The sequence below is a fragment of the Ranitomeya imitator genome, chromosome 1 (genome assembly GCF_032444005.1).
Source record: "Ranitomeya imitator isolate aRanImi1 chromosome 1, aRanImi1.pri, whole genome shotgun sequence".
NCBI classification, from domain to species: domain Eukaryota; kingdom Metazoa; phylum Chordata; class Amphibia; order Anura; family Dendrobatidae; genus Ranitomeya; species Ranitomeya imitator.
The window spans coordinates 907,794,064-907,818,336 of NC_091282.1; the positions used below are offsets into that span (position 1 = coordinate 907,794,064).

The window sequence follows — 24,273 nt, forward strand, 5'->3', positions numbered from 1 at the left end:
TTCACATAACTCCGCATAGCGGTGTGCTCAGGCACAGATAAATTAAACAGTCGACCTTTTGGGAATTTACTACCAGGAATCAAAAAAATAGCACAATCACAATCCCTATGCGGAGGTAGGGTATCGGACTTGGGCTCATCAAATACATCCCGGTAATCAGACAAGAACTCTGGAACCTCAGAAGGGGTGGATGACGAAATAGTCAGAAAAGGGACATCACCGTGTACCCCCTGACAACCCCAGCTGGACACAGACATGGATTTCCAATCTAATACTGGATTATGGACTTGTAGCCATGGCAACCCCAACACGACCACATCATGCAGATTATGCAACACTAGAAAGCGAATAACCTCCTGATGTGCAGGAGCCATGCACATGGTCAGCTAGGTCCAGTACTGAGGCTTATTCTTGGCCAAAGGCGTAGCATCAATTCCTCTCAATGGAATAGGACACTGCAAGGGCTCCAAGAAAAACCCACAACGCCTAGCATACTCCAAGTACATCAAATTCAGGGCAGCGCCTGAATCAACAAATGCCATGACAGAATACGATGACAAGGAGCAGATCAAGGTAACGGACAGAAGAAATTTTGACTGTACCGTACCAATGGTGGCAGATCTAGCGAACCGCTTAGTGCGCTTAGGAAATCAGAGATAGCATGAGTGGAATCACCACAGTAGAAACACAGCCCATTCAGACGTCTGTGTTCTTGCCGTTCAACTCTGGTCAAAGTCCTATCGCACTGCATAGGCTCAGGTTTAAGCTCAGGTAATACCGGCAAATGGTGCACAGATTTACGCTCATGCAAGCGTCGACCGATCTGAATGGCCAAAGACATAGACTCATTCAGACCAGCAGGCATAGGAAATCCCACCATGACATCCTTAAGGGCTTCAGAGAGACCTTTTCTGAAAATAGCTGCGAGCGCACCTTCATTCCATTGAGTGAGTACGGACCACTTTCTAAATTTCTGACAATATACCTCTATCTCATCCTGACCCTGACACAGAGCCAGCAAATTTTTCTCTGCCTGATCCACTGAATTAGGCTCATCGTACAGCAATCCGAGCGCCAGGAAAAACGCATCAACATTACTCAATGCAGGATCTCCTGGCGCAAGGGAAAATGCCCAGTCTTGAGGGTCGCCACGCAAAAAAGAAATAATAATTCTCACTTGTTGAACTGGGTCACCAGAGGAGCGAGGTTTCAAGGCCAGAAACAGTTTGCAATTATTTTTGAAATTTACAAACTTGGCTCTATCACCATAAAACAAATCAGGAATAGGAATTCTTGGTTCTAACATAGGCTTCTGAACCACCAAATCTTAAATCTTTTGTACATTTATAACGAGATTATCCATTGAAGAGCACAGACCCTGAATGTCCATGTCCACACCTGTGTCCTGAACCACCCAAATGTCTAGGGGAAAAAAAAGGCAAAACACAGTGCAGAGAAAAAAAAATGGTCTCAGAACTTCTTTTTTCCCTCTATTGAGAATCATTAGTACTTTTGGCTTCCAGTACTGTCATGATCTGGTAATTCAGTACCACAATGGACATAGGAGTCAGAGCACATACAGTGACCTGACAATAACTCAAAAACATAGAACAAGCTTTGAGACGTGGAAACTCTGCTGACCGCAATCCCTAATCCTCTCCAACACAACTAGAGGCAGCCGTGGATTGCGCCTAACGCTCCCTATGCAACTCGGCACAGCCTGAGAAACTAGCTAGCCTGAAGATAGAAAATAAGCCTACCTTGCCTCAGAGAAATACCCCAAAGGGAAAGGCAGCCCCCACATATAATGACTGTGCATTAAGATGAAAAGACAAACGTAGAGATGAAATAGATTTAGCAAAGTGAGGCCCGACTTTCTGAACAGAGCGAGGATAGGAAAGGTAACTTTGCGGTCAACACAAAACCCTACAAACAACCACGCAAAGGGGGCAAAAAGACCCTCCGTACCGAACTAACGGCATGGAGGTACACCCTCTGCGTCCCAGAGCTTCCAGCAAGCATGAGAAAACAAATAAGCAAGCTGGACAGAAAAAAACAGCAAACAAAAAGCAAAAGCGGAACTTAGCTATGCAGAGCAGCAGGCCACAGGAACGATCCAGGAGGAAACAGGTCCAATACTAGAACATTGACTGGAAGCTAGGATCAAAGCACTAGGTGGAGTTAAATAGAGCAGCACCTAACGACTTCACCACATCACCTGAGGAAGGAAACTCAGAAGCCGCAGTACCACTTTCCTCCACCAACGGAAGCTCACAGAGAGAATCAGCCGAAGTACCACTTGTGACCACAGGAGGGAGCTCTGCCACAGAATTCACAACACAACCCTAACCTATCTCTTCAACCTATCACTAACAACTGGTGTCTTCCCCTCAAGCTTTAAACATGCCTCAATCACACCTATCCTCAAAAAGACCTCTCTTGACCAATCCTCTGTATCTAGCTATTGCCCTATATCACTTCTCCTCTATGCCTCCAAACTACTGGAACAACACGTCCATCTTGAACTGTCCTTCCACCTCTCTTCTTGCTCCCTCTTTGACCGCTTACAATCTAGCTTCTGGTCACATCACTCCACTGAAACTGCCCCAACTAAGGTCAACAATGACCTATTAACTGCCAAGGCCAAGCGATACTACTCTGTCCTCCTCCTCCTAGACCTGTCCTCTGCCTTTGACACAGTGGACCATTCCCTATTATTACAGACCCTTTCATCTCTTGGCATTACAGACTTGGCCCTATCCTGGATCTCTTCATACCTAACAGACCGGACATTCAGCATCTCCCACTCATATACCACCTCCTCACCTCATCCCCTATCTGTCGGAGTCCCGCAAGGTTCAGTCCTAGGGCCCCTGCTCTTCTCCATTTACACCTTCGGCCTGGGACAGCTCATAGAATCTCACGGCTTTCAGTATCATCTCTGTGCCAACGACACAGAGATCTACATCTCTGGACCAGATATCACCACCCTACTAACCAGAATCCCACAATGTCTGTCTGCTATTTCATCCTTCTTCTCCACTAGAATTCTAAAACTTAATATGGACAAAACAGAATTCATCATCTTTCCCCCATCTCACTTGTCTCCCCCATTATGGTAATTGGCTGCCCACTCTCCCCAGTCCCACAAGCTCGCTGCCTCGGTGTAATCCTTGATACTGATCTCTCCTTCAAACCACATATCCAAGCCCTTTCCACTTCCTGCCGACTTCAACTCAAAAATATTTCCCAGATCCGTACATTCCTCAACCAAGAATCTGCAAAAACCCTAGTCCATGCCCTCATCATTTCCTGCCTTGACTACTGCAACCTCCTGCTCTGAGGCCTCCCCTCTAACACTCTCGCACTCCTCCAATCTATTCTAAACTCTGCTGCCCAACTAATCCACCTGTCCCCCCGCTATTCCCCAGCCTCTCCCCTATGTCAATCCCTGCACTGGCTCCCCATTACCCAAAGACTCGAGTTCAAAATCCTAACCATGGCATACAAAGCCATCCACAACCTGCGCCCTCCATACATCTGTGACCTCGTCTCCCGGTAGTTACCTGCACGCAACCTCCGATCCTCACAAGATCTTCTTCTATATTCCCCTCTTATCTCCTCTTCCCTCAATCGCATACAAGATTTCTCCCGTGCATCCTCTGTACTCTGGAACTCTCTACCCCAACATATCAAGACTCTCGCCTACCGTGGAAACCTTCAAAAAGAACCTGAAGACCTACTTCTTCCGACAAGCCTATAACCTGCAATAACCACCGATAGACCAAACCACTGCACAACCAGCTCTACCCTTGCATACTGTATCCTCACCCATCCCTTGTAGATTGTGAGCCCTCATGAGCAGTGTCCTCTTTCCTCATGTACCAGTCGTGACTTGTACTGATTAAGATTATTGTACTTGTTTTTTATTAGGTATACCCCTACTCACATGTAAAGCTCTATGGAATAAATGGCGCTATAATAATAAATAATAATAATAACAATAATAACCCCATCAGCTCTGCTACATACAGGCGATGATCAGATCATCTGCATGTAGCAGAATACCTCACTTGCTATGAGCGCGTAAAAACATTTATGGCCAACGATGACAAAACTATTCTCGAAATACTGAGGTAAAATACTGACCAAATACTGAATAAATGAGCGTGGCCTTAGAGAACACGTACATGAAAAATGGATGTCTGAATGAGGCCTAACCATGCTGTGCTGACAGCTTATTGGTCATACCCATTCTATTAGAATAGGCAGTCTGTCCAGCAATATGTAAGTACACCCCACAATGCCAAACTATTTTTTCTGAACCAACCTGACATAGCCATGTTGAATGGTGCCAAGATGAAAAAAATACCTGAGGTAGATAATATTTTGACTAAAATACGCAAACTCACAACCTGCGTCAAGTTAAAACTTTAAGGGTAAGTTCACACTGGGCGTTTTGCAGCATTTTCTTACTGCTTTTTTTATGCTAATTTTCAGCTGATTTTTCCATTACCAGCAACGCCTATGAGATTTCAGAAATCTCATGCACACACATTGGGTTTTTGTGTGATCAGTATTTTGTGCTTTGCAGCGTTTTTTTTACATAGAGCATGTAACTTCTTTCAGCGTTTTTTCAGCGTTTTTCACCCATTGACTTGAATGGATGGTGAAAAAATGCTACAAATACGCAGGTTGACTTTTATTGCAGTGTATTTGCTGCAGAAAAGTCAAGCAGAGCCAGTTGTGACATCACACTCGGCTCTGCTACATCTAGATGGCAGGCTGCGTCCATGCAGCCTGTCATCCAGCAGAGTGGACCCAATCCCCATTCTCTTGAATGGGGGGCCCGACATTACAGTGTTTGACACGCTGTCATATGCATGAAAGCGCAGCAAACACTGCTTCTGAACGGCGGGGAAATCCTCCCCGCCGGTCAGAGAGCTGCGGCTCCCACACTATCGGAAGACATCGGGAGTGCTCAGCTGTGATTGGAGGTATAAACTTTACCTTCGGTCACTGGTGTCAGCTGATGGGACAACTGATCCCATCCTCTGACACCAGCTAATGCTAATTATAGTGAATGCAGGAGCGGTTAATAGGAGTTTTCATCTGCCTCTCCTGCGCTACAAATAAATAATTAAAAAAAAACGGCATGGGTTTCCCCCTATTTTTGATAACCAGCCAGACAAAACTCACAGTTGGGGGCAACTCTCAGCTGTCAGCTTCAGCAAGGCTAGTTATCAAGAACAGAGGGGTCCTCATGCTTTTTTTTAATTATTTAAATAAATAATAAAAAAAAAAACAGCATGGGTTCCCCCCATTTTTGACAGCCAGCCTTGCTAAAGCTCACAGCTGTGCGCTGGTATTCTCAGGCTGGTAAGGAGCCATTGATACAGGCCCCCCACAGCCTAAAAATAGCAGCCCGTATCATCTGCCCAGCTCTTCCCACTTGCACTGTAGTGGTGGCAAGCGGGGTAATATTTGTGGGGTTAATGTCGCCAGTGACATTAAGCCCACAGCTTAGTAATGGAGAAGCGTCTATAAGACACTTATCCATTACTAATCCTATTGTTGTTGCATGTTAAATAAAGACACAGGAAGAATAAAGTCCTTTAATGAAACAAAACACCACACAGTTTTACTATTTTATCATTCAGCTAATCCATGGGACACCCTCGATCTCCTGTAATAAAAAATAAAATAATAAACCAACACAAATACTCCCTGTTCAATATAATGAGTGTCCCATGCAGTAATCCATATTTGGGGAAGATAAAGTTTACAACTGAGAGCAGTGCTAATGCGACCGTCCCGGCTGTAAACCACTGATAAATGAGGAGATGCTGCCAGCGCTGCTTCAGTGACTGGGGGTGACGTCACTGATCCTGCGCTCCCTCACAGCCTGACCTGAGGTAAACTCTGGACCGTGGGAAATTGCCAGTGAAGAGGTTACCACAGGCTATCTATCTATTCTATCTATTATCTACAAGGAGTTTGTATGTTCTCCCCGTGTTTGCGTGGGTTTCCTCCGACATTCCAAAGACATACTGATACGGAATATGTTAGTGCTATATAAATATAAAGATTAATAATAATATAATAATAATCTTTATTTATATAGCGCCAACATATTCCGCAGCGCTTTATTATCATTATCATTATTATCTATGTACCGTATGTATTATCTATTTATCTATTATCTATCTATATCTATTATCTATCTATCTATCTATCTATCCATTATATCTATCTATATATCTATCCATTATATCTATCTATCCATTATATCTATCTATTTATTCTATGTAATCATTCTATCTATTCATTCTATCAATCTATTCATTCTATTCATTCTTTCTATTCATTCTATCAATCTATTATCTATCATCTATCTATCTATCTATCCATTCTATCTATATCTATTCATTCTATCAATCTATTATCTATCATCTATCTATCTATCTATCTATCCATTCTATCTAAACATTCTATCTATTCTATATCTATTCATTCTTTCTTTCTATTCATTCTATCATCTAGCTATCTATGTAAAGACACAAAAGAGCACAGTGAGGTCAAAAATACTCTGTTGTAAAAAAAAATCACAGTAATAAGCAAGTGCTAGTCAAAAGATGGAAAAAATAGGGTATTTGGTTGATACATTTTTTTTGCAAAAAAATGTATACTAAGCTGTTCCACCAATCGTCAAGGTATACCCATATAGAGCAGTCCTATCTAATGTATATAATCCCTACCTGATGTATTTAAAACCTGATCATCTGTATAGTACCTGTATAAGCAGGGTTCAGAGAGGGAATATCCATGTGGACATGCTGGATGGAACAGCTTTGGTTTCTAGTTCTATCTATCTATCTACTAGTTTTTTCTTCTCTGGGGGCACTCAACTTTATTGACATGCACAAAGAGACAAAAATAGCATGAAAAAAAACGGCACCAAAACGCACCTAAACCTGCATTTTTGCCGCGGCTTCTTTCCTGCCAAGAAATCAGGTTTTGCTGCAGAAAAAAAAGCAAAAACGCCCTGTGTGAACTTACCCTAAAACTTTCACAGCGCTGCTTACCGTAAATGATATAGATTTGAAATAATTGCCTAAAAAGCAGTGTGTTCCTGGTGTTCCCATGTGCCCATCTGTCTACCATGCTGTAAACTCTACAGCAGGCTAAACTGTAGCTCACTGCTGTTTCTTATTGATAATATTTTCGGCAGCGCTTCTATCTAGAGATTACACACGTCAGATGTGGCCTGGCCATCTAGAGAAGGCACCACTATCACCCGCGGAGTAGAGAGAAGCAGCAAGGAATGTGCTCCTCTGGTGAGTGGAAAATGCCGGTATATTTCACATTCAATGCTATTATCATACAGCATATATCAGCTTTATATACATTTTATGCACAATTGGCTCATAATATGAAAGCGGAGAACATCTCTGCACATTTACTAGGAGAAGCATGAGAACTTCATGTAAGAAAAAAAGATCATTAACTCCATGCACATATTTATATTAATATATATTCATTGATAGTAACTTAGATCATTTTATGAAAATGTGTATTATCTAAAGAGCCTCATGCACATGGCAGTGCTGCATTGCAGGCAGTTAAAAGGTGCACGGCGTCCCTGTGGCTCTGTACTGTAGAACCAAAGGTAGCCTGTGTGCCATATATGATGCACCATATGGCACCATATTGAGAAGAAATTCTCTAGTAGAAGACATGCTCCACAATACAGTGCCAGAAGGAACAACAGTGCAGATGTATTCATTCTGTCATATTTTTAGGCAGCGTAAACTTAGACTAGGCAGTCTAAAAATTATCAAAGAGGCTCATGCTGATTGATACATTCGGTAAATCTTTAAATTGTCTACACAACCTACTGGCTTACTTGTGCCATATTGTGGCATAATGTGTCATTTTTCAAGCCTTGCTACTGTTTCAGATAGGCTCTTTGCCGAGCGAGTTAAAAAAATTGTCAAAAAAGCTTAATAAATGTAGTACGCGGCATGTGCTTTGGCTCAGAATTCTGGTATATTACGCTTAGTAAATCTCCAGGGTTATTTATTTACTGATTGAATTGCTCGGTCTAATGAAATCAGAAGCATATTTAGTTATATCAGGCCCCAAAAGTGTATGTAGGTGTTGTGTGTGCCGAGCTTGTATAGAGCCAAACTCATGAAAGGCTTCATTCCTGCTGTTCGACTGCCAGGACTCTCGTCATCCATGGAGCTGCAGCTCTCCCCTTCACAGTGACCCCTTGCTAACTGCTGGGCAGGACACTGCTGCACAGCTCCATTCACATGACCCTAGACGAGAGATGTCAACCTCAAATACATAGAGGGACAAAATTAAAGCTTGAACAAAGTCATGGGCCGACCTTAACATTTATTAAAACAATGTCAACAACTGAAGACGGTATTCTGTATCATCGAATATAATGATGACCTTTTCATATGGAAACAAAGTTAACAGGGTTTCGTCCACGAACAAAGTACCGTACATTTTAATTAATAGATCTTAGAATAAAATATTGGAATAATATAATATGCTCTGTAAGAGCAGAAAAAAACATATGGTCCAATTGCCTAATTTAAATATGCAATAACAAAGAATAAATAACCTTGAAAATAATACAGATAATAAAGTATGATGTCAACACAAGTGGCCCAAACGCAGTATGATACCCCCACAGTGAATGCCTCCAGTATGGTTACCCTACTGTACGCCCCTGTCTCTCAATCCCCCCGACAAAGATTAATGACTCCATCACAGTATACGTTAGCCTGAATGAGAGTATGTACTTAAGGCCACGTTCACACGTTCAGTATTTTACCTCAGTATTTGTAATCCAAAACCAGGAGTGGATGATAAATACAGAAGTGGTGACGTGTTTCTATTCTACTTTTCCTCTGACTGTTCCACTCCTGGTTTTGGCTTACAAATGCTGAGGTAAAATACTGACCAAATACTGATGGCAGAATTGCATTTTTTCCCTCCATTTCACCACATTTGGAATTTTTTTTTTGCCATTTTTTCTTACCGTCTATGGTAAAGTGAATAGTAGCATTGAAAATTACAACTCATCCTGCAAAAACAAGGCCTCATATGCCTATGTAAAAAAAAATAAAAACTTTGAAAAAAGGGCAGTAAAAATTGAGACCGCAAAAATGAAAATTGGCAGTGACTTTGAGGGGGTAGCTTAAAGAATATATACCGTACTTTGTTTTGCCTTACATTTGCATAATAGTTTTAGTAAAATATTTTCCATATGTTTGCATACTTTATACATTATTTGTTTCTTTCCACTATAGAAGAACCTGTCAGTGTCAGGCTTGTTATAGCTACACTGACAGACAACCTATTGGGTTCTGCTTTAGACCCTCGTACACTGCAGACATGTCATCCGAGTGCAGTCCTAGGTACTCGCACAGAGTCAATGGAAAAGATGGAGACATTTTGTTCTCCATCTTCCCCACCTCTGTGCTGCGATTCTGTCATGTGAGGGAACCTGATCATTTCATTACCATAATCGGCCCGATTCTCTCACATGAGCGAATATTTGCACGTGTGACCCTGGTCTTATAAATACTGTGTTGCAAACTGTGACTGCAACATGTACGACCTAATTAAACATTAGTACAGATCCCTTTTAAGAACTAAGTACATCCTACATGTAAAGGAAGTGACGATTTCCTCCTAAATGAATATTTGCATTATTTCAGATTCTTGTTGTTACTGCACTTTTTAGAACACTGTATATGCTGTGTTTTAAGATGTATTTTAGTGGCACCTAGTGGTTTTACTTAATATTGCATCCCTTTTATTTCTGAATCCTGATTCCTGAGTACACGGGTCAGAAGTATGACATACATAGTAACATAGTAACATAGTTAGTAAGGCCGAAAAAAGACATTTGTCCATCCAGTTCAGCCTATATTCCATCATAATAAATCCCCAGATCTACGTCCTTCTACAGAACCTAATTGTATGATACAATATTGTTCTGCTCCAGGAAGACATCCAGGCCTCTCTTGAACCCCTCGACTGAGTTCGCCATCACCACCTCCTCAGGCAAGCAATTCCAGATTCTCACTGCCCTAACAGTAAAGAATCCTCTTCTATGTTGGTGGAAAAACCTTCTCTCCTCCAGACGCAAGGAATGCCCCCTTGTGCCCGTCACCTTCCTTGGTATAAACAGATCCTCAGCGAGATATTTGTATTGTCCCCTTATATACTTATACATGGTTATTAGATCGCCCCTCAGTTGTCTTTTTTCTAGACTAAATAATCCTAATTTCGCTAATCTATCTGGGTATTGTAGTTCTCCCATCCCCTTTATTAATTTTGTTGCCCTCCTTGATATATAGAAACTAGACAATATCACGTTGTCTTTTAGACATATTTAATCCCTTTCTACAAAATGGAAGAAAAAAATGAAAACTTTTACTAAAAGCTTCTAATGTTTTATTTTCACAAGGGTAGAAGAAGAAAAGAGACAACCAAATTTATTGTGCAATTTCTCCTGAATACATTGATACCCCATATGTGATCGGAAACTACCGTTTGGGCGCACGGCTGTGCTCGGAACGGAAGGAGCATTATTTGATTTTTGGAGCACAAATTTATCTAGAACAAATTAAGTACACCATGTTATGTTTCTAGAGCCCCTGAGGTGCCAAAAAAGCAGAATTTCTCATAAGTGTCCCCATTTTAGAAACTGCACCCTGTCATGGAATTTATTTTGGGATGTCCTGAGCATTTTGAACCCACAGGTGATCTGTTGAATTTTATAACATTGGGCTCTGAAAATAAAATATTACGCTTTTTTTTCCTCTAAATTGTGGATCTAGCTGCCCCAAATTTTATAATATTTACAAGGGCAACCAAAGAAAGCTACAATTTCTTCTGTAATTTCTCCTAGGTACAACTATATCCCACATATGACTGGAAACTACTGTTTAGGCACATGGCAGGGCACAGAAGGGAAAGAGCGTAATTTGATTTTTAGGTGCAAATTGGCATAGATTGCAGATACCATATAACAATTGCAGAGGCCCTGACAGGCCAAGACAGCAAAAACACTCACATGTTACCCCATCTTGGAAACTACACCCCTCAAGCAATTCATGTACGAGTGAACCCACTGACACTGAAATTTGTAATATTGGGCCCTGAAAATGAAATATTACAATTTTTCCTTGAAAATGTTAATATAGCCAAAAAAATTCTCATTTTCACAAAGGTAACAGGAGAAAATTGCCCCCCGAATTTATTTGAGCAATTTCTCTTGAGTTTGCTGATACCCCATATGTGGTTATAAACTACTTGTAAGGTAGGAAGGAAGCGCTGAAATAAATTGCGTATGCACAATTGCTGAGCTTCTGCAATTCCAAAACAGCAGAAACCCCCCACAAATGACCCCGTTTTGGAAACTACACCCCTGAGGAATTTATCTATGGGTGTACTCAGCACCTTATACACACAGGTGATTCTTGGAATTTTATAACATTGAGTTGTAGAAATTGAAAACGATGTTTTTTTTCCACAAAAATGTAGAATTCAGATTTTAAAAGGGCTAAGAGTTGAAAATGGATGACATAATTTGTTACTAGCAATATGTGGTCGGAAATTACTATTGGAATGGAGATTTGGTTGGAATGATTTGTGAATGCAATGCCACATTGGCCGAAGCCCTCAGGTGTTTGAACATCAGACCCCCATTTTACACCTCTCAATTAATTCATTTAGGGGTGCAGTGAGAATATTGACACCACAGTTGTTTCACAGAATTTTAGACCTTTGGGAGGGTTTAAAAAATAATGACATTTTTACCATTAAAATTTTGTTTTAACCCCAGATTTTACATTTTAACAAGGCAAAATGGATACAAATGGCCCCATAATTTGTTACATAAATTCTCCTGACTCCGCAATGCCCCGGCTCTACAATACTGTTCGGCAACGCGGGAAGGCTCTGGAGGGAAGGAGCACTCTATGAATTTGGGGCGCAGATTTCCTTAGAACAGTTGTTTGCAGATTTTATTTGCAAGGCTCTTAAGTGACAGAACAGCAGAAATACCCCCTAGTGAACCCATTTTAGAAATTACACCCTTCTGGGTAATACCAAACAAGTTGATTCTATCTGCAGTTAACGCACACTGTGGGGCTCAGAAGGGAGGGGAGCATTTGGATTTGTGAATACAGATTTCGCCATGTATTTTTTTTCAGAGCCTTTGCACTACCAGCACTGTGGAAAACTCCTATATTTCCATTAACAGGCCAAAGACACTAGTGTGGCCTTGTTTTTTGTGGGTTAAGTTTACATTTTTATCAGTACCATCTTGGGGAAGATAACAGTTTGGATCACTTTTAACCCCTTAACGATGGCCGATACGCCTTTAACGGCGGCAGTTAAGGGTACTTAAACCACAGCGCCGTTAATTAAAATGAGTTCACATATAGGGGGTTTCTAAGGCATCTTACCCAGTCAGATGCTGGAGAGAAATACCCGACGGGCGCCGCCATATTGGGGGCGGAGCCAGCAGGTCATGACCTCCCAGAAGCCCCGGCAGTGAGAGGAGCACATCTGCGCATGCGTGGACGGCCGACGAAGGCACGAACACCAGGGAATGCAGATGGAGAGGAGCGAGGAGGAGCGTCGGGAGCGCGCCGGCCGGAGAGGTAAGTATTGCGTGGTGTAACAGTACCCCCTCTCTTACCCCCCCTCCCTTTAGAACTAGAAAGGAACCTCTTCAAGACAAGAGGAGCATTGATATTCTGAAGAGGCTCCCAAGACCTTTCCTCGGGTCCAAACCCCTTCCAATCAATCAAATTAAACGTCTTGCCCTTGACAGATTTCTTAGCGAGTGTATTCTTAACTTCAAAAGAGGCATCGGAAGAAATAGGTTGGTGAGAACGTGACGAAACAGAATGAAAATGATTAAAAATTGCTGGTTTGAGGAGTGATACATGAAAAGCGTTAGGAATGCGTAGGGAAGCAGGCAATTTCAGCTTGTATGCTACGTTATTAATTTGGCTAGAAACCTCCAAGGGTCCAATGTAACGTGGACCTAACTTCTGAGAGGGAATTTTGAGTCGGATGTAGCGAGAGGAAAGCCAGACCTTATCGCCAGGTCGATAAGGAGGGACATCAAAACGCTTTTTGTCAGCATACCTTTTCATTCTGCTACTAGCCTTTTCAAGCGCCTCCTTAGTCTCCTGCCAAATTTTGGAAAACTCCTGGGACAAGGAATCCGCCGCCGATACGCCTGAAGTGGGGAGAACAGGGAGAGGAATGCCGGGATGTTGCCCAAAAACAATAAAAAAAGGAGACTTAGATGAAGACTCGCTAGTGTGGTTATTGTAGGCGAATTCTGCCTAGGGAAGAAGAGACACCCAGTCATCATGGTGAGCATTGGTAAAATGACGAAGATAAGATATGAGGATTTGATTTACACGCTCTACCTGACCATTGGACTGGGGATGATAAGCAGAAGAAAAATCTAGTGATACCTGCATAAGACTACAAAGCGCTCTCCAAAAACGGGAGGTAAACTGGACTCCTCCATCGGAGACGATGTGCTGAGGGATTCCGTGGAGTCGAAAAACTTGAAGTAAAAAGATCTTCACTAGGTCAGGAGCAGATGGAAGGCCAGGTAGAGAGATGAAGTGGGCCATCTTGGAAAATCTGTCTACCACCACCAAAATTGCAGTGCAATTAGAGGACTTTGGTAAGTCGGTGACAAAGTCCATAGCAATATGAGTCCAGGGAACAGATTGTACAGGAAGTGGAAGCAGAGAACCAGAAAGCAGCTGTCGAGGAACTTTGTTCCAAGCACAGGAATAACAGGAAGCAACAAAATCCAACACATCCTGGCAAAGAAAAGGCCACCAATAATAATGAGAAATCAGGGAGAGAGTCTTCTTACCTCCAACATGTCCAGCGGACTGGGAGGAATGACCCCAAAGTAAGACCTTTAACTTGTCACGATTAGATATGAGGGTCTTTCCCGGAGGCGGTGTGATCACATCTAGAGGAGCCAAAGAAACAATCTTAGCTGGATCAAGAATATGCGTAGGTCTCTCCTCTACATCTAACGGTTGAAAAGACCGAGATAGGGCGTCAGCTCTGATGTTCTTATCTCCAGGTCGGAAATGTAATTCGAAATCGAAACGTCCGAAGAACAAGGACCATCTGGCTTGTCGAGGATTCAGCCTTTGGGCTGACTGAACATAGGCCAGATTCTTGTGGTCAGTAAAAATGACGAAAGGATGAACAGCCCCTTCAAGAAGGTACCGCCACTCCTCCAGGGCCAATTTGATGGAAAGCAATTCCTTGTCACCGATGGAATAATTACGTTCAGGAGGAGAAAATGCCTTGGAGAAAAAACCACAGGAGACTAATCGACCCGAGTTAGACCTCTGTAGAAGTACAGCTCCGGCTCCGATAGAGGACGCATCCACCTCAAGAATGAATGGCCTATTGGTATCTATTCGATGAAGCACCGATGCAGAAGCAAATTCTTGCTTCAGAGTTTGGAACGCTGTTTCAGCCTCCGGTGGCCAAAGATTAGGATTGACCCCCTTGCGGACCAAAGCAGAGATTGGCTTAGACAGAGAGGAGAAGTGAGGAATAAATTGCCTGTAGTAATTGGCAAAGCCAAGAAATCGCTGAATAGCCTTTACTCCCGATGGTCGGGGCCAATTCAGAACGGCAGACACCTTCTCAGGATCCATCTTCAGACCTTCCTCGAAAACGATATAACCTAGGAAAGGCATAGAAGACTGTTCAAAGATGCATTTTTCAATCTTAGCGAAGAGATGATTCTCCCTTAAATGAAGTAAGACTCGGCGAACGTCTCGTCGATGGGTGGATAGATCAGGAGAGAAGACGAGGATGTCATCCAAGTAGACAACAACACTGGTTTAGAGACAGTCTCGAAAGATGTCATTGACGAACTCTTGAAACACAGCTGGCGCATTACAAAGCCCAAAAGGCATCACCAAATACTCGTAGTGTCCGTCCCGAGTGTTGAACGCAGTCTTCCATTCGTCTCCTGCACGGATGCGAACCAAGTTGTAGGCTCCCCGAAAATCAAGCTTGATGAAGATTCATGCTTCTCTCAGACGGTCGAAAAGTTCAGAGATAAGAGGTAAGGGGTATTTGTTCTTCACAGTGATGTTATTTAATCCCCTGTAATCAATACACGGGCGAAGAGTACCATACTTCTTCACAAAAAAGAAACCTGCCCCAGCTGGAGAGGAAGATTTCAGAATAAAACCTCTAGCGAGGTTCTCCTGAACATAGTCCGACATAGCTTGAGTCTCTGCAGGCGAGAGAGGGTAGATTCTTCCCCTAGGAGGCGTGGCACCAGGAACGAGATCTATAGGGCAATCGTAGGGTCGATGCGGAGGAAGAGACTCTGCCTCCTTTTTATCAAAAACATCCGAAAAAGAAGAAAAAGCAGAAGGCAACCCGGAGGGAATGGGAGAGGGACAGGGAACACCCACAGGACGCACCGGCAGCAGACAACGAGACCGACAGGAATCTCCCCAACGAAGAATATTGCCCTTATGCCAATCTAGCAAAGGTTTGTGGAGTCGCAGCCACGGAAGGCCGAGGAGAATAGGATGAGAAATGTTAGCTAAAACAAAGAACGAGATTTTCTCCCTATGAAGAGCCCCTACCTGAAGCTCTACCAAGTGTGTAACTTGAGTTATGGTTTCTTGCAAGGGCCTTCCGTCAACAGAAGCGAGAAGAGGATTCTCTAAAGACCTTACGGGAACTGAGAATTTACCTCCTCCAACCTAATAAAATTTCCCGCTGCACCCGAGTCCAAATAAGCCTCAAGAGAAAAACGTTTACCAAGAACATGTAACAAAACGGGCAGAGTGAGGGGTTGAGAGGTTTCACATGCACCTAGGGAGGCCTCTCTTACCTGACCTAGGCAGAGGAGTTTTCCGGATGGTCTGGGCAGGAACGGAGGAGACGGGAGGGACTTCCACAGTAAAAACAGAGACCCTGGGAGCGCCTCTCCTTGCGACGTTGTTCGGAGAGTTTAACATGATCAATTTGCAGAGGCTCTGGAGCGGAAACAGAAGTAGAGATCCTGGGACGTGGACTGGGAGGCCTACGGGAAGTCATAGAAGAACGAGGAAATTTTCTTTCCTGAGCTCGTTCTTGAAAGCGAAGATCTATTCATGTTGCCAAGGCAATTAAATCCTCCAGATTAGTTGGAGTATCTCGACCTGCTAATTCATCTTTAACATGGCTAGAAAGCCCTCGCCAGAAAGCCCCTAGTAACGCCTCATTATTCCAGCCCAGGTCAGAAGATTAGGTCCGAAACTGAATAACATATTGCCCGACAGTTAAAGACCCCTGAAGCAAATTAAACAATGCCTCAGTGGTTGAGGCCAAGCGACCTGGTTCATCAAAAACCCGATGAGAAGTCTCTAGAAATGGAGTGAGCTGATGAACCACTGGATCATCCCACTCCCAAAGAGGATTAACCCAGGCCAAAGCATCTCCCTCCAAATGAGAAACAATAAAAGCCACCTTGGCCTGATCCGTAGGATACTGCAAAGGAAGGAGCTCAAAATGAAGACGGCACTGATTGAGAAATCCCCGACATAGTTTGGGATCTCCATTAAAGCGAGGAGGTTTGGCCAAACGAGAAGTAGGATGAGGGGCTAGAGCTGGTGAGGGACCGGACGCGGCTGCCTGGAGAGAAAGAAGACGATTATCAACAGAAGCCATATATCCCAGGATATGGGACTGAGGGTCACGCTGCTGTGCCAGTTCTTGTAAACTGGCCAGCTGGGAAGCATTCCCTGGATCAGAGGACTGGAGAGCTGAGAGACGGGAGTCCATAGACTTCATAAAGGACATCATCCGAGTCTGGTTCTCCCGCAGGAAAACAAGCTCTTTCTGAGCAGCCGCAGCTCCAGCGGGATCCATGGGGTTTGCTTACTATGAGGACTAGGAAGTGGACCCTCGGGGTCATGATTTCAGAGCCCCCGAGAGCGAGTGAACCAGATGGTGCCACCCCCTGTACAGGGAGTGTTAGGGACAGGCCCAAGGAGTATGAAGCCGCAACTGCCGGAGCCAAAGGGACGACTGAAGAAAGAACAGAGAGGGAGGACGGAGGGAAGATGGTGCTACTGAAGAGGCTAGAATGGCGGAGACACTGGACAGATAGAGGCGTTAAAAGACAAAGTACTGACCGGGAAGGTGAAGGCACACGTAAACGAAAACAACGGAGACTCAGGACTAGCAGGCACAGCAGGAACACAGGACTGGCTGGTACGGCAGGAATACAGAACTGGAAGGCACAGCAGGAACACGGAACTGGAAGGCACAGCAGGAACACGGAACTGGAAGGCACGGCAGGAACACGGAACTGGAAGGCACAGCAGGAACACGGAACTGGAAGGCACGGCAGGAACACGGAACTGGAAGGCACAGCAGGAACACGGAACTGGAGGGCACAGCAGGAACACAGAACTGGAAGGCACAACAGGAACACGGAACTGGAAGGCACAGCAGGAACACGGAACTGGAGGGCATGGCAGGAATAGACAAACTTGAGACAAAGCCAAAGATGCACGGAGCCTAGGAACCTAAGGTGATGCTGGTAATAACCAGCAAACGCAATAGACGCAAAGGCGTCTTACCCGGTCAGATGCTAGAGAGAAATACCCAACGAGCGCCGCCATATTTGGGGGCGGAGCCAGCGGGTCACAACCTCCCAGAAGCCCCGGCGGTGAGAGGAGCACGTCTGCGCATGCGCGGACGGCCGAAGGCACGAACACCAGGGAATGCAGGCGGAGAGGAGCGAAGAGGAGCGTCGGGAGCGCACCGGCCGAAGAGGTAAGTATTGCGTGGTGTAACAACAAATATGAGGGCTATTATCAGAGAGGAGGTGCAAGTGTCTGTTTCTCTTCTTGTTTGTCCTCAACCCATGCAGTCTGAAGGCCAATCCAGGAAAAGAGTGAGGTATTCGGTCTCCTCTTCTTAGGGGACTTTGTCCGACTCCGATCTGGAGGATGAGGAGTATAGAGATCCTTCAGAAAGAGGGAAGAGGTACTTATTCTCTTCTGTGGACACAGACGAGCTACTGGGGGCAGTAAGACGCACCATGCAGATTGAGGAACCCCCAACAACTTGCTCAGTTCAGGATGAGATGTTTGGTGGGCTACGTACTCAGACCTCAAAAGTCTTTCCTGTGAACCTCCATATTCGTTCTATGATTTTGGAGTAATGGATAGCGGCAGAAAAGAGACTGACTATCTCCAAAGACTTTAGGCTTCATCTACCGTTTGATCCGGAGGAGGTCAAGGACTGGGAGGACATTCCCAAAATAGACATTCCTTTGGCCAGAGTATCCAAGAGAACCGACATTCCCTTTGAAGACTCCTCTAATCTAAAGGAGCCTATGGATCGGAAGGAAGATGGGCTCTTAAAATGGGAAAGTTCGGCAGCTGTTATACGCGCTAATATAGCAGCAACATCAGTGACGACTGACGAGGTCTATTCATTTATGGGTAGATGATCTGGCGGATCAATTATCATCCAAAACCCCTAAAGAAACTATACTTCTAAAACTAGCAACCGATTTCCTAGCAGACGCCTCGGCGGAATCAGTGAGAATCACGACTAGGAGTCAATCCTTATGAAACGCAGCCAGAAGAGCCATCTGGCTTAAAAACTGGTCTGGGGATATGCATTCCAAAAATAAACTTTGCGCTCTCCCTTTCTCAAGGGGAATGGTGTTTGGGACGGTCCTAGATGATATTTTAGAGAAGGCCTCTGATGAAAAGAAAAGGTTCCAGAAGAGAAACGCAAACAATTTCAGCTGTTTCGTAGACCCCGTTATAGTCAGAGAACAGACTTCAGGGGGAAAGGGAAACAGGGAAGATAGAGCTATCCCAAGGGGAGGATACTAGCCAGAGTTAAAGAGACCACTTTCTCGGGTTCAGGTTTGCGGTATCAGAGAAAATTACGCCACCAGAGTAGGGGGGCGCCTAACCAGGTTCCTGGGGGTTGGCAACAAATTACCACAAGCCCTGCTGATCCTGCAGCTGATCTCCCAGGGGTACAAAATAGAATTCTCCTCGTTACCCCCAGAAATATTCCTGATATCCAGTTCCCATCTCATTTCAACCTCTCCCATGTGGATAGACATTCAGGACCTCCTAGAGGTAGCTGTAATTACTCCGGTACCTCTCCGCGAATCAAGAACAATTATAAACCTCAGACATCTAAACACATGGGTAAAATACAAGAAGTTCAAAATGAAATCAATAAGGTCCATGATTCCCCTCCTAGGGAAAGGGGTGGTAATGTGTACTCTAGACCTAAAGAGCGCATATTACCACGTCCCAATTTACCCAGGCCACCAAAAATACCTCCAGTTTGCAGTGGAAAAAAAAAGGCAGAATTTTCTACTATCAGTTTTGCTGCCTACCTTTTGGCCTAGCTTCAGCCCCCAAAATTTTCACAAAACTTATGGTGGAGGTGGTAGCCTATCTGAGAAATCAGGACATCACGGACGACATTCAGATTCAGATCATAAATTGGTAAAAATCCGACCTAGTACCCAAACAGAGAATAAAATTTCTAGGAATCATGCTAGACTCGAGTGTAAGAATGTCCTTTCTACCAGAAGATAAATTGTCCGGCATAGTGAACAAAATCCGTCAGTTTACAAAAAACGGGTCTCTGTCAGGGATACCATGAAGATCCTGGGGCTGATGACGGCCTGAATCCCTTGTGTGAACTGGAGCCATTTTCATTCTCGGCAACTTCAACAGGCGACCCTCGCATCCTGGGACACAAGACAGTGTTCATTGGACAAAGAGATGCGCTTATCCCCTCGGATCAAAACTTCCTTGCATTGGTGGACAGTTCCCAGGAATCTTCGAAAGGGGGTTGTTTGGATTCATTCTCCCGAAGTCGTAGTCACCACAGACACAAGTCAGCAAGGCTGGGGAGGACATGTCCAGGAAAAATATTACCAGGGACAATGGAGTCTAAAGGACAGCAGGGAATCCTCAAACTACAGAGAGCTACTCGCAGTCTGGAAAGTCCTATCCTCCACCCAGTCCTTGGTGAGAAACAAGCATGTGAAAGTACTGTCAGACAACACAACAGCAGTAGCCTTCCTTCATCATCAAGGTGGTCCGAGACACTTAGCTCTACAACAGCTGGCAGATCCAATCTTCAGATGGGCAGAAAAGACAATACTCTCAATCTTGGCGGTACACCTGGAAGGGGACAGAAACCAAGTTGCAGACTTCCTAAGCAGGAAAAGAGTGATATCAACAGAATGGGAATTGAACAATGAGGTCTTCAGAGACTTATGCCAACTTTGGGGAAGACCAGATGTAGACCTTTTTGCAGTGAGACAGAATGCAAAGGTCAGGACCTTTTACTCACTCACTAGAGGGCCAAGCTGGGATCGATGCCCTTTAACAGTCATGGAGCAGCGGCCTGTTATACACATTCCCTCCTCTTGCTCTATTGCCAAGAGTTCTCAGGAAAATTTCCGAGGACAAGGCCAGGGTCATTCTTGTAGTGCCTTTCTGGCCAAAGATGAGTTAGTTCCCCTTACTAAAGAAGATGTCAGAGGAGGAACCCTTTTTTCTGCCCCGAAGAAGAGACCTCCATCAATGACCTATTTTGCACCAGAACCCAGAAACCCTCCGGTTGTCAGCCTGAATCCTGAATGCCAGGTCCTAAGATCAAAGGGTCTGTCAAAGTTATCTCTACACTGCAAGCAAGTAGGAAGCCAGTAACTTCTTCAATTTATAATAAAATTTGGAAAAAATTCTGTAGCTATTGTGGAGAGGCGACAGTTGATAGTGACCACACTGATATTCCCAAAATCCTTGACTTCTTTCAATCAGACTTTAGAGCTGGTATTAGACCCAGTACCTTAAGGGTACAGGTGGTGGCACTTAGTGTTTTCTATGACTCTACCTTGTCATCTCACCCTTGGATAAGTTGTTTTTTTCAGAGCAGTTCAGAGATTAAAACCCTTAATAACAAAAACTGTCCCGCCTTGGGACCTAAATTTAGTCCTTAACCAACTGCAGACACCCGTATGATCTAGAAAGCGAACTAGATATTAGTAGTCTGTCCCTAATGTCCCTAAAAACTGCTTTTCTCGTGGCGATCGCGTCGGTAAAGAGACTAGGAGAGCTCCAGGCCCTTTCTATCCAGGATCCTTATTTGTAGGTTTTCGATAACAGGTTGGTCTTAAGACCTGATCCAGCTTTTCTCCCTAAAGTTGTCTCAGATTCAAATATGAATCAGGAGGTGGTGCTCCCCTCATTTTGTCAGCTCCCTAAAAACCAGAAAGAGAGTTTCTAACATAACTTGGATGTTAGGGAGACAGTACTCAGATACTTGGAGGCAACTAGGTCCTGGAGATGGGATAGTAATTTGTTTGTCCTTTATAGGGGTCCAAATAAGGGAAGAAAGGCATCAAAATCAACCATTGCGAAAAGGATCAGATCCACAATTAGCCTAGCCTATGAGGCACAGGGAAAGAGCCCCCCAGACAGGCTTAAAGCCCATTCATCTAGAGCTGTAGCCGCTTCATGGGCAGAGAAAGGGGGGGCTTTGGCAGAACAGATCTGTAGGGCTGCATCTTGGTCTAGTCTTAAGGTACCATCACACTGAGCAACTTTAGAACGATAACGATAGCGATCCGTGATGTTGCAGCGTCCTGGATAGCGATATCGTTGTGTTTGACACGCAGCAGCGATCAGGATCCTGCTGTGACATCGCTGGTCGGAGCTAGAAGGCCAGAACTTTATTTCGTCGCTGGATCATCTGCTGACATCACTGAATCAGCGTGTGTGACGCCGATCCAGCGATGTGTTCACTTGTAACCAGGGTAAACATCAGGTTACTTAAGCGCAGGGCCGCACTTAGTAACCCAATATTTACCCTGGTTACCATTGTAAATGTAAAAAAAAAACACTACATACTTACATTCCGGTGTCTGTCGCATCCCCCGGCGTCAGCTTCCCTGCACTGTGTCAGCGCCAGCCGGCCGTAAAGCAGAGCACAGCGGTGACGTCACCGCTCTGCTTTATGGCCGGCGCTTACACAGTGCAGGGAAGCTGACGTCGGGGGATGCGACAGACACCGGAATGTAAGTATGTAGTGGTTTTTTTTTTTTTACATTTACAATGGTAACCAGGGTAAACATCGGGTTACTAAGTGTGGCCCTGCGCTTAGTAACCCGATGTTTACCCTGGTTACCCAGGGACTTCGGCATCGTTGGTCACTGGAGAGCTGTCTGTGTGACAGCTCTCCAGCGACCACACAACGACTAAACAGCGACGCTGCAGCGATCGGCATCGTTGTCTAGATCGCTGCAGCGTCGCTTAATGTGACGGTACCTTTAGCACCTTCTCTAGACATTAAAAACTAAATGTAGTGTCATCTCAATTAGCATTTGGCAGGAAGGTGGCTTCAGGCAGTAGTCCCACCCTAGGACCAAATCTCCTTTGGTACTTTTCCATTGTGCTGTCAGGTGGTGACCTGGAAAATGGTAATTAGACCTACAGGTAATTGTATTTCCAGGAATCCATCCTGACATCACTGTTAGTTCCCTCCCTATTACAACACGTCATACTTATGTGATGTAACATTTGTATAGCAGTTGTGTGTGTTCAAAATAAAATTCTCTTTTTTGCATCCATCCAGATGTGTTACTTTGGAAAATCACTGAAGGGTGGTAGGGGGAGGGTCCTTTTAAACTCTCGTGGTTTCCTGTCCCACTATGGATAAGAAGGACGTCCTCCATGGTGCTGTCAGGATGGATTCCTGGAAATACAATTACCGGTAGGTCTAATTACCATTTTTTAATCACAGCTTTCATGTTTCTTGGCATGCTTTCCACCATTCTTTCACACTGCTTTAAGCAGTTCTTTGTTTGGCTTGTGACAATCCATCATCCTCTTGATTACGTTCCAGAGGTTTTCAATAGGGTTCTGGTCTGGAGATTGGGCGGCCCATGACAGAGTTTTGATGTGGTGGTCTCTTAATTTTTGCCAGAGTTGTATATGCTTCTCCATCCTGCCTGCGCTACTGTTGTTCAATACATACATACAAAAAACAATAAACACTTCTACTCACCTTTCCCCTGCTCCCTTGCAGCTTGTCATCTGCATTAAATATTTAAATAAAATGGCGCGGTAATTAGTGCATGTGCATACCGTGCATACCACGTTATATGGCACTATTTTGTTGAAGACACTGTGTGCAAATTTGTCTTCAATAAAATGTCGCCGGAGATTGCCCTATGCGCAGGTGCTGACTCCGGCACCACACTCCTCCTCTAGCCTCGCCATGTTCAACCTATGTACTAGAGCACCTTATCATCAAATGGAGCTGCTATGACCGCATTTTGAAGCTAAGTATTGACATGTTCTACACATTTTTGACTAGTTGATGAACTTATGATGAACTTACTATCATGAGGGTGTCATGTCCCCCCGGGAGACTTGTAGTTAGAAGGTCACAACAGGAAATTAATTGCAGGTCCTCTTTAGAGATGGCATGATTTGTGTTCTATTTTATATGGATTTTCTTTTCCTTCAGTGCTGAAGGGGTTAAGGACTCTTTGTATGCTGGCTGGAAACATTCAGCTTTTTTTGCACACAGCAGTTGCTGCTGTTAATCATCTCTAATCCCTACATATACCAGCTCTGGGCATTTCTTCCTTGCCATGAAAGAATCTTCTTCTATTGCTAAGTGCTTAGCTGTGTAGTTGGATTAGTAGTTGTAGTGATCTGTAGTTTGCTGTTATACATGAGTGTTTATCTCCTTGTTCTTATTCCTATTTAGTTTATTCCTCCCTGTCGCTATTCTCATCCCTATCTTTGGTGAGTTCTTTTGTATGATAGTGATCCTATGCTATCCCTGTTTTGTCTTTAGGTCTTGTTTACCTTACAATTCTGTCCCAGACTCCATGGGGTGGGGGAGGGGACAGATTAGGGTTTATCAGGAGCATAGTCAGGTTGATGTCTGGAGTGTGTAACGTCAATCTAGGAGATCTGGGGTAGAAGATCACTGCGTATTGTGAATCACAGATCTTCCATTTAGTCTGTGTATTTGGATCCCATATTAAATGAATTTGGTTTCCTTTGGTGCTGAAGAGGTTAACAACCCTTTCAATGCTGGTCAGAAACATGCAGTTCCATTTCAGATGCTTCTGATCTAGTTGTTACCTCTTCCTAT

The 24,273-nt window shown here is 44.1% G+C and overlaps 1 protein-coding gene across 1 annotated transcript in view; it reads left to right on the plus strand.

Moving 5' to 3' along the window:
• The first annotated feature begins 7,231 nt into the window (after nucleotides 1-7,231).
• Nucleotides 7,232-24,273, plus strand: part of ABCG2 (ATP binding cassette subfamily G member 2 (JR blood group)) — a 176,152-nt gene continuing 159,110 nt past the window's right edge. Inside the window, exon 1 of the mRNA XM_069743442.1 lies at nucleotides 7,232-7,337. The gene's annotated coding sequence lies outside the window, so the exon portion shown is untranslated. The remainder of the gene's footprint in view (nucleotides 7,338-24,273) is intronic.